Consider the following 16,131-nt stretch of genomic DNA (forward strand, 5'->3'; position numbering starts at 1 on the left):
TTTTTTTTGGCAAAAATACTATTTTTAATAAATTTAAAAGCCTAAAACCTAATCTTTTAGAAACTAAAAAAATTAAAAATCCAACAATTCCATCAATCTTACAATCTTACAAAAAAAAAATCCAACAATCTTACGAAGACAAATCCAACATTACAAATGCAAAATATGATAAATCCAAAATTACAAATATAAAACACAATTCACTACATCTTCAGTATCCATTAATTTCCTTCAACTCTTCATTCACTGACATTCGAATATCCTCCCTAAATAAATCACAAAAATAATAATAAAATAAATTATTATATTAGTTTATTCAATAGAAAACGACAAATTGAACAATCTTACCTCAAGTCCCTCATCATCTTCATCGGAATGTACATCATCACCATCAATAACACAACCTAAGAAATAAAAAATAAATAAAGGTAATAAGCATAATATATTAAATTGAATAAAAAAACAATGGTTCAAGCAAATTCATACATACCTTTTTTACCCGCCCATAGCCAATTTTGAGTGCATATGATAGCTTCAATTATTGATTGAAGAAGTCTACTCCTATGGGACTAACGATTCTACCACTTGTAGAAAAAGAAGACTTTGAAGCAACAGTGGAGATAAGAATGGCTAGTATGTCTTTTGCAATCAAACACAATGTAGGATACTTAACCCCATTTAACTTCCACCAACCTAACAAATCAAACTCATGAATCTGGGGTAAAGTGCCTTCCTCTAAGTACCTTTCTAATTAATTTTTCACAAAAACTTCACTAGTAGCAGAATTCCATGAAAAGAAAGCATCTAATGAGTCCATGTCACTTGTGAGAGTTGCATCTCGACTAGAAGTGGGCTTAGTAGTAATATCATCATTACTTGCTTGACTCATAACACGTGACTCATATCACAAATATATATATATCTTCACAAATTTGACGCACTTTCTGAATTTCGTCTTTTGCATTATCTACTCCATAGGTAATAGGAAAAAAAATAATACTCTAGGAGCTTCATCTTAAACCTTGGATCCAATATTGTCGCCATAGCCAACACCCCGTGACTTTCTTTCCAATACTCGTCAAACTTTGTAATCATATTTTCGGACATTTCACTTATTTCAATGAAATTAGATGTATCCCATTTCTTTAGAGCAATCTTTATTTCACATATTTTGGGGAAAAAATGTTGGTTGTTGGATATTTTGTTCTCGAAAATAATTCAGTGACATTATAAAAGATTTTTAGTCTATCACAAAGCTCACTTGCCAAAGCCCACTCTTTCTCATCACGTGCATTCTTATATTGGGGCTCACGTTGTTGTAACCGATAAAACACCTTCTTGTATTTCAAAGCCGTGGAAAGCATTAAATACGTAGAATTCCATCGTGTTTTACAATCAACAACTAGGTTTTTTTCACAAGAAACATTCTCGTACTTTGCATTTTTTTTAAAATGTATCATGTCTTTTTGGTGTAGCTGTCCAAAAACTACAGCTGTTACACACTTTCTCAATACCATGTCCAAAAAATCCAACCCACTCCTCACAATTAAATTCAAAATATGAGCAACACATCGCATATGAAACAAGCTTCTACCCAAAATCAAGCGATCAAAAGGTAGTTTGTCTACCATCAAATCTATCATGCAATTATTTGTTGAACAATTATCAACAGTTAAAGTTGATAATTTTTTATCTATGTTCCAGTCCAACAAACTATTCATCAACACATTAGTTAGTTTCTCAGCAGTATGGGGGCATGACACATATATAAACCTACCAGTTAACAAAATAAATTCAAAATTAAAGAATGCATACTGATTGATTAAAGAAATCAATATAAATTAAGTATTACCTCAAAAGACAACTTTGTAATTGCCAAGAATCATCAATGAAATGGGCTATCACTGTCATGTATCTTTTTTTTTTTGGTATTTCGCAGTCCACATGTCGGTAGTTATTGCAATCCTACCTTGAATACACTCCAAAAAATGCATCATCCTTGCCTTTTCCTCCCCGTACAACTTCATGACATCAGATCTAGCTATGTTTCTACAAATAGGCCTAAAAAGTGGTTGGAGTCCCTGACAAAAATCTCTAAAGCCTTCGTGTTCAACAATTCTAAGTGGGTAATCATGTTTTGTGATCATTTTAGCAAGATCGGTTCGCAAATCGTCATAATTAAACCGATGTGTTGCTAAAATTGATCCCCCACTTTCATCCGTCTTAGATCTTTTTCCAGTTAACTAACTCTGAAAATCATCAATTTTCTTTTGCCCAATTCGTATGTTGCATGACTTATGGTGATAATGCATCCCTTTGGTTCCATTTTTGGTTGTATAAGTAATTTCCTTTGTACAATACTTACAAACAACCTTTTTGGTTCCATTAACTTCTTCATAAGTGAAATGACGCCACATTGGAGATGTGAATTTAATTTGTTTCTCGTTACAGTTAACTGCAGAATTGGCAGTATCATTAACCGTGTTTGAATCATTGGGTTGATTCGGTTCTGCTGAAGACATGATTACAAAAATCTGAAAATGATTTACACAAACAATTGGTGAGAAATCATGTGTATGATTTATCTAGCTAAAAAAATACATTTATGGAGACATTTAGTAATTTGACAACATTTATTAATTTCAAACAAGTTTTTTTATAGTGTATATAATAACTTGACACTATAAACACTGGTGGAGTTAACTCACCGGGTTCAATTTCTGCCACGTAATTAATCAAGTTTCACTCACAATCATCGTCTTGTGGAGTTATGCACTTCATATTACTCTATAAATAAACTCCATTGCATTTGATCTCAAAAAGTCAAAACAGCGTACACAAACAGAAGGAAATATGCTTCCAAACATGTTATGTGGAGCATGCAAATCTCATCATAATCACAGGTGCAATTTCATATATTTCTCGTATAAAAATTTATTTATTTAAATAATTATTTAGTCATTAATGTAAGAATAATTTTTTGTATCAGAAATTTGAAGATGAATAACTTAAAATCATAGGAACCAATTTCAAATCTCCGGTTTCAACCCCTAAGGTAGTGGTTTAATATGGATTAAACCAACAGTGCAAGCATATTTTTTTCTACCTCTAAGCCCTAAGGTTCAGTGGATACTGGATACAGGTTTTTGAACAGTTAGATACTTCAAGTGAAGAACTTGAGACATTTGTGAGTTATTTATCAAATAGTCAATTGATCTTTAACAGAGTTAAACTTGATATTCAGAAACTGGAATGCAGAAAGTTAGAACATTACCGTGGAAAATGGAATGCAAAAGGGGGTTGCTGCGAGCCTAACGCTGCCTCGTTGCCTCGTTCGTTGCCTACGGGAGTCGGAAGAAAGGACGCTGCCTCATTGCCTCGTTCGCTAATCGCTTCCTCATCTTCACTCTTCTGATTTAAATTCTTCATTCGTCGGAGTACAGTGCAGGTCTGTAACATCCGGAAATTTCAGGTATTATATTTATTCTTTTTATTTTGAGTTTTGAGGAAGAACTCGGCGAGTTGGTGCGTAGACTCGCCGAGTAGAGACGGGATTTCTCATCCGGATTAATGATCGGACTCGACGAGTCACAATGGTGGACTCGGCGAGTCAGCGCTGTTTAATGAAACCCTAATTTCTCGGGTTTGTGGCCCATTTAAAGGGCCTTATGGCCGTCATTTGTGCTCACCAGCCTCTAGAGCGAAACCCTAGTGCATTTGAGCGTGTGGAGTGAGAGAAGGAGCCATTATCAACCTTGGAGGTGTTGTTTAGCAAAGGAAAGGAAGTTTTAGCCAAGAGGAAGCAAGAGGAACAACTTCCTGAAGATTTGAGGTCCTATACATCACATTTGAGGTACCATTTTCGAACCCTTTTCTGTTGAGGTGATGTTCATGTTGATTTAGGGTTTGTTGAGCCCTCTTGTGGCGAGATCTAGTGCCCATTTGGTCCCTTAAGCGAGTTAGGTTCTGGATCTGGACCCTTGGAGGTCCAGAGTGTCCCTTTGTCCAAGCTTTCTATGAATCCATGGAGGTTTTGGTTTGGGATCTTTGTGTTTGAGGTCAAAACACCATTTATGAGTCATTAGGTGTGATATGAACGCTAAGACATGAACTTTACGTGATAAATAATCTTGGAAGGACTGGATCTATGAGTTAGTGAAACAGATCTGACCTCAGAAGGTCGTTTGGGGTTGTGCATGGAATGCACTCGTCGAGTCTATTGGCAGACTTGACGAGTTGGTATGGTTTGTTCATAGATTTTGAACCAAGGGTTGAGTAACAGAGTTGGGAGAGTGACTCGGTGAGTCGGAAGGGACTCAGAGGAAATGGGGTCCTCGTAGGAACTCGGCGAGTCCACGCCAGACTCGGTGAGTCGGGGTTGACCATTGACCATTGACCAGAGTTGACCGGTGTTGACTTGATAGAGTTAGTCAACCTTAATTAGGAAGTGTTAATTAGAGATGTACTGTGTTATAGGAGGACTATAGCTCGGGAGATCGAGCACTAGTGATTTCAGGGATTCACGAGTTACCGAGATACGCGAGGTGAGTCTTCTCACTATACTTTACCTTGAGTAGGTAAATAGAGTTATGTGATACAGTGCTTTATATATATATATATATATATATATATATATATATATATATATATGTGTGTGTGTGTGTGTGTGTGTATATATATATATATTATATATTGTTGTTGTACTGCATTCTTCTATGTGATTTATGTTGTGCATGCTTGCAGAGTTAGAACCTGAGGGTTCACAGAGTTTGGGTGCACGGACCCACAGAGTTATAGCCTTAAGTGGCTAATATGTGTTATATGTGGTATTTTGGGGAACTCACTAAACTTTGTGCTTACAGTGTTTTGTGTTATGTGTTTCAGGTACTAGTGAGGATCGCGGGAAGGCGCCGGCTTGATCAGTACACACACGGGATTTTATGATACGAGATCTTGGGATATTGCTATATGTTATACATCGAGTTTCAAACAATGATGTTTTTATGATTTACAAATGAATTATGTTTTTATAAATGCGAAAATTTGTTTTGGAAATATACGGTGTTACAAGGTCGGAAGTCGGAACTCGGATTGTCGCTGTCGGAACTCGGTCACTCGGAACCTAGTGGTCTTCACTCTTCAGAATTCAATTCTTCATTTGTATAAGGAGTAATCGTCTAATCAGGTTATGGAGTAACTGACTATTGAGTATTGACGGAAGTTGGAACACAGAAAAGTTCAAGCCGTGTCAAGCGGTCTGCGGTCAAGATCAAGCACTCAAGCCCTAATTTCTTATTTTTAAATTAATATATATATATATATATATATATATATATATATATATATATATATATATATATATATATATATATATTTAAATATAAATGGGTCCCCTGCGGGAGTACGTGACGATAATACTGACTCCTGCTCCCGGTCCCGAAAATAAACGAGAGTTAATATCACCCCCGCTCCAGCTTCCGCTCCCGAATTTTTTTAAAAATTAGTCTCGTACGGTATCGGGGTCCCACGGGGATTTTTGAGATCCCTACTCTCAGATGCTCCTCGTGCTGCTCCTGAGTATTGGAATACACCAAAATATCATCTATGAATACTATTACAGACCGATCCAGCATCGGCCCACACACGCGGTTCATGAGATCCATGAACGCTGCTGGAGCATTGGTGAGCCCAAACGGCATCACCACGAACTCATAATGACCATACCGGGTCCTGAAAGTAGTCTTCTGCACATCCTCGCCTCTGAATCGCATCTGATGATACCCGTAGCGTAAATCGATCTTGGAAAACCAAGACGCTCCCTGCATCTGATCAAACAAATCATCTATTCTCGGAAGTGATGGGTTTTAGCCATAAGAACTTTCCTATGTGTGCATGCAAAACCCTAATGCTTGGATCTAGGCTTTCTAATTAAACATGCTTTGAATCCAAGACTTCTAATGGCTAATTAGGTTAAATAACAACATTGAAATAGATCTAGAATCATACCTTTGGATTCCTGGTTGATCTTGTTGTCTTGGAGCTTCTAGAGTCACAAATGTCACTCCTTTAATGGCTTACAAACACCAATAGCAAGTAAGATGATTTAGGAGAGAGGAGAGGGGAGGAATTTGGCCAGAGTATCTCTACTTTAGATGGTGTGTCGAATTCCCTCACCACTAGGGTCTATTTATACTTGTAGACTCCTTAAGGATTACAGCTTTAACCCTAATTGGATAACTTAGACTTTATGTTGATCCATATCCTTTCCTTGATAACCCTATGGACGATTTTGACTTATCCAAGCCCTAGAAATCGTCCATCCTATCTTGGATAAGGATTTATAGTCTAAAGTGTAACTATCAAACAATTGACAGTTTATACCCTATTATTTAATTAATCTCTTTAAGTCACCAAATTAATTCCAATTAATCTATGACTTATATTAATCAAATAACCATATATTATTCCTTATAATATTTACTCTCTCTTAACAAATCATCCATCAAGTTGCTATGGTGAAGGCAACCCAAAAGGACCATGCACAACCGGATCAAATACTTGCCTAATATAGTTGCAGCCTTAGACACTATTCCAACAGTCTCCCACTTGGATAAGTCTAGTAACTATACAAGTACAATTCGGTTTGCAATCGTAGCTCTCAAAGACGCTATCAAACTCTGATCTAATCAATCTTGTCCTTTAGATAAGGGATCGTACAGTCCTCTGTTAGATATCATGTTGAAAATCCTATGGAATGGTTAGTCTAGCATTTGATTTCTCGATCTCCGATTTATTCGACATAGAACTTAATCAAACACATCAATTCAGTTCTAACCGGGCCCGACACATAAGTCCAATCAAATCATCGAGTGGCCAAGATATCTCTTCTATCCTCTTAGGATAAAATTTACAGATAAACTTCGACTTATATGCATTTACTTATTCATTAACCAACTATACACAACAATGCGTTTTATAACACCAAGTTACTGATGCGTTTTCGCATTATCAATGTACAATCAATTAACAAATAATAAACCATATATCTAGGTTTTAAGACTATATGATATTATCGTCTTGCGATCACCTTTTATATCATATTCCATAAAGTGATTCCAGCAAGCGCGGGTTTGTTTCAATGCTCAAAACCAGTTCATAAGCACTCATGAACGTTGCAGTAACCCTTGCCATGTCTAACACCATTTAGACAATCTACACACCAATTCATGACAATCTTCATTCATATCTACTTCCAACATATGAACGATTGTGGACAATTTGAATAATTCGATTATTCCTAATAAACTCAATTATTCTGGAAGTCAAAACATGCAAAGTGAAACAATAGTTAAACAATTAACATATGACAGCAACTTTACTTATAAATAAAACTCCTTTATTTAATCATCAAATGTTAATTACATTTATCTATTATACATTTCTAAATACTATCTAATCTATACTAATATCATCCTTCAGCCCAATACTCCTAGCATGCTGCAAGTGCTTAACCCTAGTCAGTCCCTTCGTAAACGGATCTGCTGGGTTATCTTCTGATGATATCCTCTTAACTATGAGTTGTCCTTCTTCTACACGATGTCTAATGAAGTGATATTTTCTGTCGATATGTCGAGATCTACCATGATCCCTCGGTTCCTTGGTCAAGGCAACCGCACCTTCGTTATCACAGAAAATCTCCATGGGCTCCTTTATGGCAGGCACAACTCCAAGATCACCAATGAAGTTCTTTAGCCATATCGCCTCTTTCGACGCTTCGCTCGCTGTGATGTACTCTGATTCGCACGTCGAATCAGCTACGGTTTCTTGCTTGGAACTCTTCCAAGTTACTGCTCCTCCGTTTAGGGTAAAGACCCAGCCCGACTGCGAACGGTAGTTGTCCCTATCGGTCTGAAAACTGGCATCACTATACCCTCGCACCTTCAAGTCATCACTCCCTCCAAGGACGAAGAACCATTCTTTCGTCCTCTGAAGGTACTTAAGGATGTTCTTTACCGCAATCCAATGTGCTTTGCCAGGGTTCCCTTGATATCTGCTAACCATGCTCAAAGCGAAGGCTACATCAGGGCGAGTACAAGTCATAGCGTACATGATTGATCCAACTGCGGAAGCGTATGGTACTCGGCTCAATTCTGCTATTTCAGCTTCAGCACTCGGACTTTGAGTCTTACTCAACTTGGCATTTCCTTGTATCGGTAGTTCTCCCTTCTTTGAGTTTTCCATACTAAAACGTTTTAGTACCTTCTCTAAGTAAGTATTCTGACTCAGTCCAATTAGTCTCTTACTTCTTTCTCTTACTATCCTTATTCCCAAAATGTAAGAAGCCTCTCCGAGGTCCTTCATAGCGAAACACTTCCCGAGCTAGGACTTGACTTCCTGCAGAGTTGGGATGTCGTTTCCTATGAGTAATATGTCATCGACATATAGAACGAGGAAGCTTACTATACTCCCACTGGCTTTGACATATACACAAGATTCGTCTTCGCTTCGTACAAATCCAAACTCTTTGACTTTCTCATCGAAGCAAGGATTCCATCTGCGAGACACTTGCTTAAGTCCATAAATGGACTTCTCAAGCTTACACGCTCTATTTGGATGCTTCGGATTCACAAACCCCTCTGGCTGAGCCATGTAAACATCCTCAGCCAACTTTCCGTTAAGGAAGGCGGTCTTGACATCCATTTGCCAAATCTCATAATCATGAAATGCGGCAATTGCTAGCATCACTCTAATAGATTTAATCTTCGCAACTGGCGAGAAGGTCTCATCATAGTCAACTCCCGGAGTTTGAGTAAAGCCCTTCGCAACCAATCGCGCTTTATACGTGTGTACGTTTCCATCCACGTCGGTCTTCTTCTTGAAGATCCACTTGCACCCAACGGTCTTACGTCCGGGCACATAATCAACCAAATTCCGAACTTGGTTATCGTACATGGATTGGATCTCGCTATGCATTGCCTCTTTCCATTTCGCAGACTCCGGGCCTGCCATGGCTTCCTTATAGCTATTAGGTTCATCAAGATTTATTAGTGTACCATCACTAATATACGTGTCCCCTTCGGTAGTAATATGAAAACCATAAAACTGGGGATGAACTCTAACTCTATCGGAACGTCTAAGAGGTAAGGATTCGTCAATCGGTTCAACCGGAGTTTCCTCCTCGGGTTGAATGCCAGTGGTAGAGGTTCCTTCATCTATCGACTCTTGAACCTCTTCAAGTTCGATTTGCCTCCCACTGTCTCCTTGGCTTATGAGTTCTCGCTCTCGGAAAACTCCTCTCCTCGCAACAAAGACAACATTGTCTTTCGGTCTATAGAAGAGATATCCAAAGGATGTCTGCCGGTTGCTGATGAAAATACATCGCTCACTTCGAGGTTCAAAGGCTCATCAACGTGAAAGAACTTGCAGCAGCGTTGTTTGTGTTCGACATCTATAGAAAGGACAAAGATAGATTAGAATAAGAATCCCTAATAATCACCCAATAAGAAAAATTAGGGTTAGGATCCAACAATAACATTTACATATTAGAAAAGGGATGCCGTAATCTAACATGAAAATAAATTGAAGGTAAGTGAATGACGATTCACTAATTCTCCATTAAAAAACCTAGACTATTAGTCCTAAGTGTATTGAGAATTCCTAGGTTTGGATGAGATTCATTGAACTATTCAATGGCATGTTTAAATCTCGATATGCCCCTCTTGTTTGTGACTGGGATGCCGAGGATCACAAAGCGGGTGTGAATTACCATGCAAATTCACATGGTGCCTTCATTGTAACGATCACCTATTCGATGTGCCGGTAAACCACACACGCTCCATCGAACTATGATAAACAATGAATCACCCTTTTCCACCTTTGCTTAGAACCAATTAGTGTGCCGGTAAACCACACACGCTCCACTAACTTCTTAGCAAGGGTACAAAGTGCAATTTCATGGGATTGCATCAATTCACTTTTCCTAAAGTAACTAAGATTGGGAAATTTTTTAAAAACCTGTAGTTACTTTGTATTTCTTATTATACTTTTAATGAGAGGATGAGGTTGCCCTATCCTACCCGTTCGGCTAACGACCCTCCACCAATCAAGCAAGCGGTGGGTGTGAGTGTACACCCATTAAGCGCCATTTTATAGGCCGCAACCTTATACCCACCTTATAGATCGGCTTCGTGAATGAGGCCTACTAACGGTAAGACTAGCATTTAGTTATACATACATATATATATATATATATATATATATATATATATATATATATATATATATATATATATATTCTAGTAATATCATATTAGTATAAGGTTGTGTTTTAAACCTTTTAAAACGTAGGGTTTGAAATTTAAGTTGTCTAAATTAAAACCTTTTAATCACAAATATAAATTTCAAAACTTGAGGGCAAGTTTTAAACATTTTAAAACATGGAGGATCAAATAACAAATAATTCCAATTAACAATTAATATTCTAATTATCTTTGGATGATTTATCCAAGATTTCTTTTAAGATAATTATCAAAATAATTAATCATTTATCATATAAGGAATTTAAATATTTTATTAGATGATAAATATCTTTAATTAGATCAAGATTATAGTCATATATATCAAAAAATCGGATTAGGGTTGATCTAATATGATTAAGGTAAGTTTCCATAAGATAAACATGAAAAAATCCCGGTTTTGCCTAATCCTGACGCCCGGACTCGCCGAGTACAAAAAGGGACTCGCCGAGTCCACTTTGGAACTCGCCGAGTCCATGACTCAGAAACCCAAAAATCGAATTTTGCAGGTTTGTTTCAGTTAATCAAGCAACAATTTAAAGAAAACCAAGCTAGGCTCTAATACCACTTATGGGTTTTAGCCATAAGAACTTTCCTATGTGTGCATGCAAAACCCTAATGCTCGGATCTAGGCTTTCTAATTAAACATGCTTTGAATCCAAGACTTCTAATGGCTAATTAGGTTAAATAACAACATTGAAATAGATCTAGAATCATACCTTTGGATTCCTTGTTGATCTTGTTGTCTTGGAGCCTCTAGAGTCACAAATGTCACTCCTCTAATGGCTTACAAACACCAATAGCAAGTAAGATGATTTAGGAGAGACGAGAGGGGAGGAATTCGGCCAGAGTATCTCTACTTTAGATGGTGTGTCGAATTCCCTCACCCCTAGGGTCTATTTATACTTGTAAACTCCTTAAGGATTACAGCTTTAACCCTAATTGGATAACTTAGACTTTAAGTTGATCCATATCCTTTCCTTGATAACCCTATGGACGATTTTGGCTTATCCAAGCCCTAGAAATCGTCCATCCTATCATGGATAAGGATTTATAGTCTAAAGTGTAACTATCAAACAATTGACAGTTTATACCCTCTTATTTAATTAATCTCTTTAAGTCACCAAATTGATTCTAATTAATCTATGACTTATATTAATCAAATAACCATATATTATTCCTTATAATATTTACTCTCTCTTAACAAATCATCCATCAAGTTGCTATGGTGAAGGCAACCCAAAAGGACCATGCACAACCGGATCAAATACTTGCCTAATATAGTTGCAGCCTTAGACACTATTCCAATAGGAAGTGGGTAGCGGTTCTTCACTGTTACCTTATTCAGCTCCTGGTAATCTATACACATACGGTGCAACCCATCCTTTTTCTTTACAAACAAAATCGGTGTACCCCAGGGCGAACTGCTCGGCTTGATAAAACCCTTGTCAAGCAGCTCTTGTAGCTGCGTACATAACTCCTGCATCTCTGGGGGAGCCAACCGATACGGTGCCTTGGCTATCGGAGCCGCACCAAGGATTAGGTTAATCCCGAACTCAACCTGCCTCTCAGGAGGTATTCCCGAAAAATATTCAGGAAATACATCCGGGTAGTCCCGTACCACCAGAACATCATCAACTGCCGTCTTGCCCTTCTCCCGAGTATCCAGAACATAAGCAACATAACTGACACAAGCCTAGTGAAAATAACGCTTCGCTCTCGCCACTGTACACAGAACCGGTCCGCACTGTGGCCTCTCGCCCTGAATCACTAACTCTCCCCTACTGGGAGTGCGAACTCTCACTAACTGCAGCTCACAATCTATCACCGCCCCATTGGGGCTCAGCTAATCCATGATTAATATAACCTTATTCCCTCGTAGGGGGAATAGGGACCAAGTCCACCAGAAACCGCTCATCGAATAACTGTAGAGAACATCCTCTGTGTACCCTTGCGACCCTAACGGTCCTATCAGCTGCTATCTCAACCCCAAGTGGACATTCTAGCTCTCCAGGAGCTCTACTGAACCTCATGCTAAGCGCAAGAGAGAAGAATGACCGGGTAGCCCCGAATCAAACAATATTGTAGCTGAAATGTCGTTCACTGAGAACGACCCTATATACAAAACATATAACCATAAGTAACAATCAATAATAAATGCAGAGATAAGGGAAAAATACATACCCATCACCACGTCAGAAGTCGCTCGCGCCTCCTCTGCTGTCAGCTGAAAAGTCATACTCTTTGCCACCGGCGTCTCAGCTCGGCCCTGACGGCCATCTGTAATCCTCAAAGTAGTAGGAGCAGGTGTTGGCACCTTTCCTGCAGCAGCTAAACTCGGACACTGGGGCTTTTTATGTCCCCTCTTATTGCGGTGGAAGCAAATCAGATCTGATGCCGCAAAGGCGGCAGTAGTGGCTGTACAATCTCTGCTCATATGCCCAGTTCGACCGCACTTGTAGCAGTCGGCACTCCCTGCCTTGCACGCCCCATCGTGCAATTTCCCACAGTTACCACACCGAGTGTGGCTCTGCTGACTCCTATCTCTGTGATCTGAACCCTTGGGCTTTTTGACCGCACTCCCTGTACCTGGAGCCGCCTCCGGCTTCCTCTTTCTCTCCATCTCAAGCTCAATCTCTCTCTCTCTCTCTCTCTCTCTCTCTCTCTCTCGCCCTAGCAATCATGTCATGCAGCATTTCACAGCTGGAGCGGCTCACAAACTGGCGGATATCACTCTGCAGCATCTCATGATAACGAGCCTTCTTCATTTCCTCATCAGCTGCGTACTTAAGAACAAGAAGAGCCCTCTACCTAAACTTGGCAGTAATCTCCACCACTGTCTCTGTAGTCTGGGTAAAATCCAGAAACTCACGTGCTAACTGCTGCACATCAATAACAGGTGTGAACTCGGCTCTGAACCTGGTAGTAAAGTCTGCCTAGGTCATGGCATCCAAAGCTGTGTCATCCCTGATGGCATGAACAATCTCTTCCCACCAATCCCATGCCCTATCCTTGAGAAGACAGGATGCCAGTCTGATTTACTAATATTAATAGTAAATATAAATAATGAATTTTGGGGTCATATTTGATGCCATACACGGTTTTCTTGATTTATTTGTTCTTTTTCCATTAAATATGAAATACATATGTAAAATACATTTTAGTTATTATTGTGGAAAATGTTGGAAGCAACCAGCACCAAATACAATCCTAAGCATAAATTTCCAAAATCACCTCTTACATGCTAAAATCTTGACAAACCAGATGTGAAAACAAATCAGTTGTACAAGTAAGGAGAATGATTTCTCTCACTCTATCACTCTTCCTTTCCCTATTCAGTTATGCTACAATTCACAGTCAACATCCAAAACACGTTTACTTTCCTCTCACAAAATCTTACACTTACACAAGATTGTACTTACATACATGATGCATGATGTTTAAGACATTGCTTCGAAATTTCTATCAAAGTACATTCAACTAAAGAACATAAATGATCATCCAAGATTTGGGAATTAATCCTGGATTCAACAAAAAAATATAAGGAATTTAAAACAATGACTCAAAAACATCTCCAGTTTCTTTTCCTGCTTGTATCTTCGTTCCCAGCCAAGAACGATTTTGTTCTTGATCTCGTGTCTACCTGCAACCAAGAAGAATCATATTTTCCATTTCATTCTTCCCTTGTTCTTTTCTTCCTTCTTCTTCTTCGGGGCAGTTTCCCCTTCGTTCTCCCTTCTCCCATTTCCTGTGAAAAAAAGAAACCCAAACACCCCCTTGATCGATCATTCTGCGACTATCATCATCCTTTGGATTGGATGCCAAATTAAATATATATATATATATATATATATATATATATATATATATATATATATATATATATTAATCAATAGGATTACCGGTTACTGCAATCGTCTTCACAGTAGCCTCCCACCATCGACATCCCCTACCACCACTGCAGAAGGCGACGAAAGCCACCAACTGCCGCCTCTGCCTCTCCTTTTCCTTCTCGAATCACCACCAGGAAACCCCCTTACCTCGTTTCTGTTATTGTTTTCAATCAATCATTCGAAGTCGATGCCTATTGTGAGATTTCCTCTACATGTTCCTTTCATATTCTCGACTTGATGTGGATGACGAACCCCAATCGAACCCTCCCTCCGACTTTTAACCATCATCGGTGTTGCTGCCTTCTGTTCGTCCATCCCCTCCTTCGGTTCGGTCAGACACAGCAGCCTTGTTGCCTGACCCTTTCCATCTCTTCGGCCCCGTCGATCATCGGAGGGCTCCATCTTCTTCGCGAGATGACGACCGCCATCAGACCTTGCAACCGTCTCGTTTTCCGTCGCAGCTGGCTTCGTGTTCGTCCTCGTCCGTTCGCATTCTCCTTTCTTTGCCCGATTAAATGAACACAAGGGCATAAAAAACCCTAAGTCATTTTTAATTTGGAAATGACTAACCTACCCCCACTATTAAACCTTTATTCAAACTAAAAATCCCAAACGCAATCATTAAAAAGGATATCTCACAAAAATCCCAATATTTTGGTAAAAAATTTAATAAGGTCGTAAATTTTATTTTTTGAATAAAAAATCCCTAACTTTTTCACCTTTTGAATAGACTAGTCCAAAAAACCGGCTAATTTATTCACTTTAATCATTTTTGAGCTGTTCAGCATGTCATGGGAGCAAATTGTTAATTTTTCGAAAAAAATGAGATTTTTTTGCAGAATTCGTCAAAAAATTTATGTAATATATAAACATATTTTTTACATATCTATATCTATTTTTACGTGTTTTTGTATTTTTATGTGTATATATTTACGTATTTTTATGTATTTGAAATGTATAAACATATATTTTTACTTATATATATATATATATATATATATATATATATATATATATATATATATATATTTAGGTCCGTGTTAAGCACGGACCACATATCGTAACCAGGTTTTCCGTTCACCGTTATCTAATTTATAATGTCGTAGATGGACTTTCAATGTGAAATTCTTGAATTGGGAATGAAAATGGAAGTGTATTCTTATAAATTACAAGTATATTACTATGATTGGTAGACAATTGTAAGTACATTGCTATTTATGAAAAAAAAATAACTTCATTGTTATATCAAATAAAAAGTAATGTACAATGATAATATTAATATAAAAAGGAAAACATGAATTTACTATTTTTTTCTTATATTGCTGAAAATACCACAAGTTCAATTTCCTTTTTTTTTGCATTTATAAACATAATTTATAATGAAGTATCTTTCCATGCATATCAATCATATAATGATTCATAACAGTCGAGTCTATTGGCCGACTTGACGAGTTGGTGTGGGTTGTTCATAGATTTCGAACCAGGGGTTAAGTAACCGAGTTGGGTGAGTGACTCGGTGAGTCGGAAGGGACTCTGAGGAAATGGGGTCCTCGTAGGGACTCGGCGAGTCCACGCCAGACTCGGTGAGTCGGGGTTGACCATTGACCATTGACCAGAGTTGACCGGTGTTGACTTGATAGAGTTAGTCAACCTTAATTAGGAAGTGTTAATTAGAGATGTATTGTGTTATAGGAGGACTATAGCTCGGGAGATCGAGCACTAGTGATTTCAGGGATTCACGAGTTACCAAGATACGCGAGGTGAGTCTTCTCACTATACTTTACGTTGAGTAGGTAAATAGAGTTATGTGATACAATGCTTTATATATATATATATATATATATATATATATATATATATATATATATATATATATATATATATATATATATATATATATTGTTGTTGTACTGCATTCTTCTATGTGATTTATGATGTGCATG

This window comes from Lactuca saligna, chromosome 7 (assembly GCF_052625555.1).
Source record: "Lactuca saligna cultivar CGN05327 chromosome 7, ASM5262555v1, whole genome shotgun sequence".
In the NCBI taxonomy this organism is placed as follows: domain Eukaryota; kingdom Viridiplantae; phylum Streptophyta; class Magnoliopsida; order Asterales; family Asteraceae; genus Lactuca; species Lactuca saligna.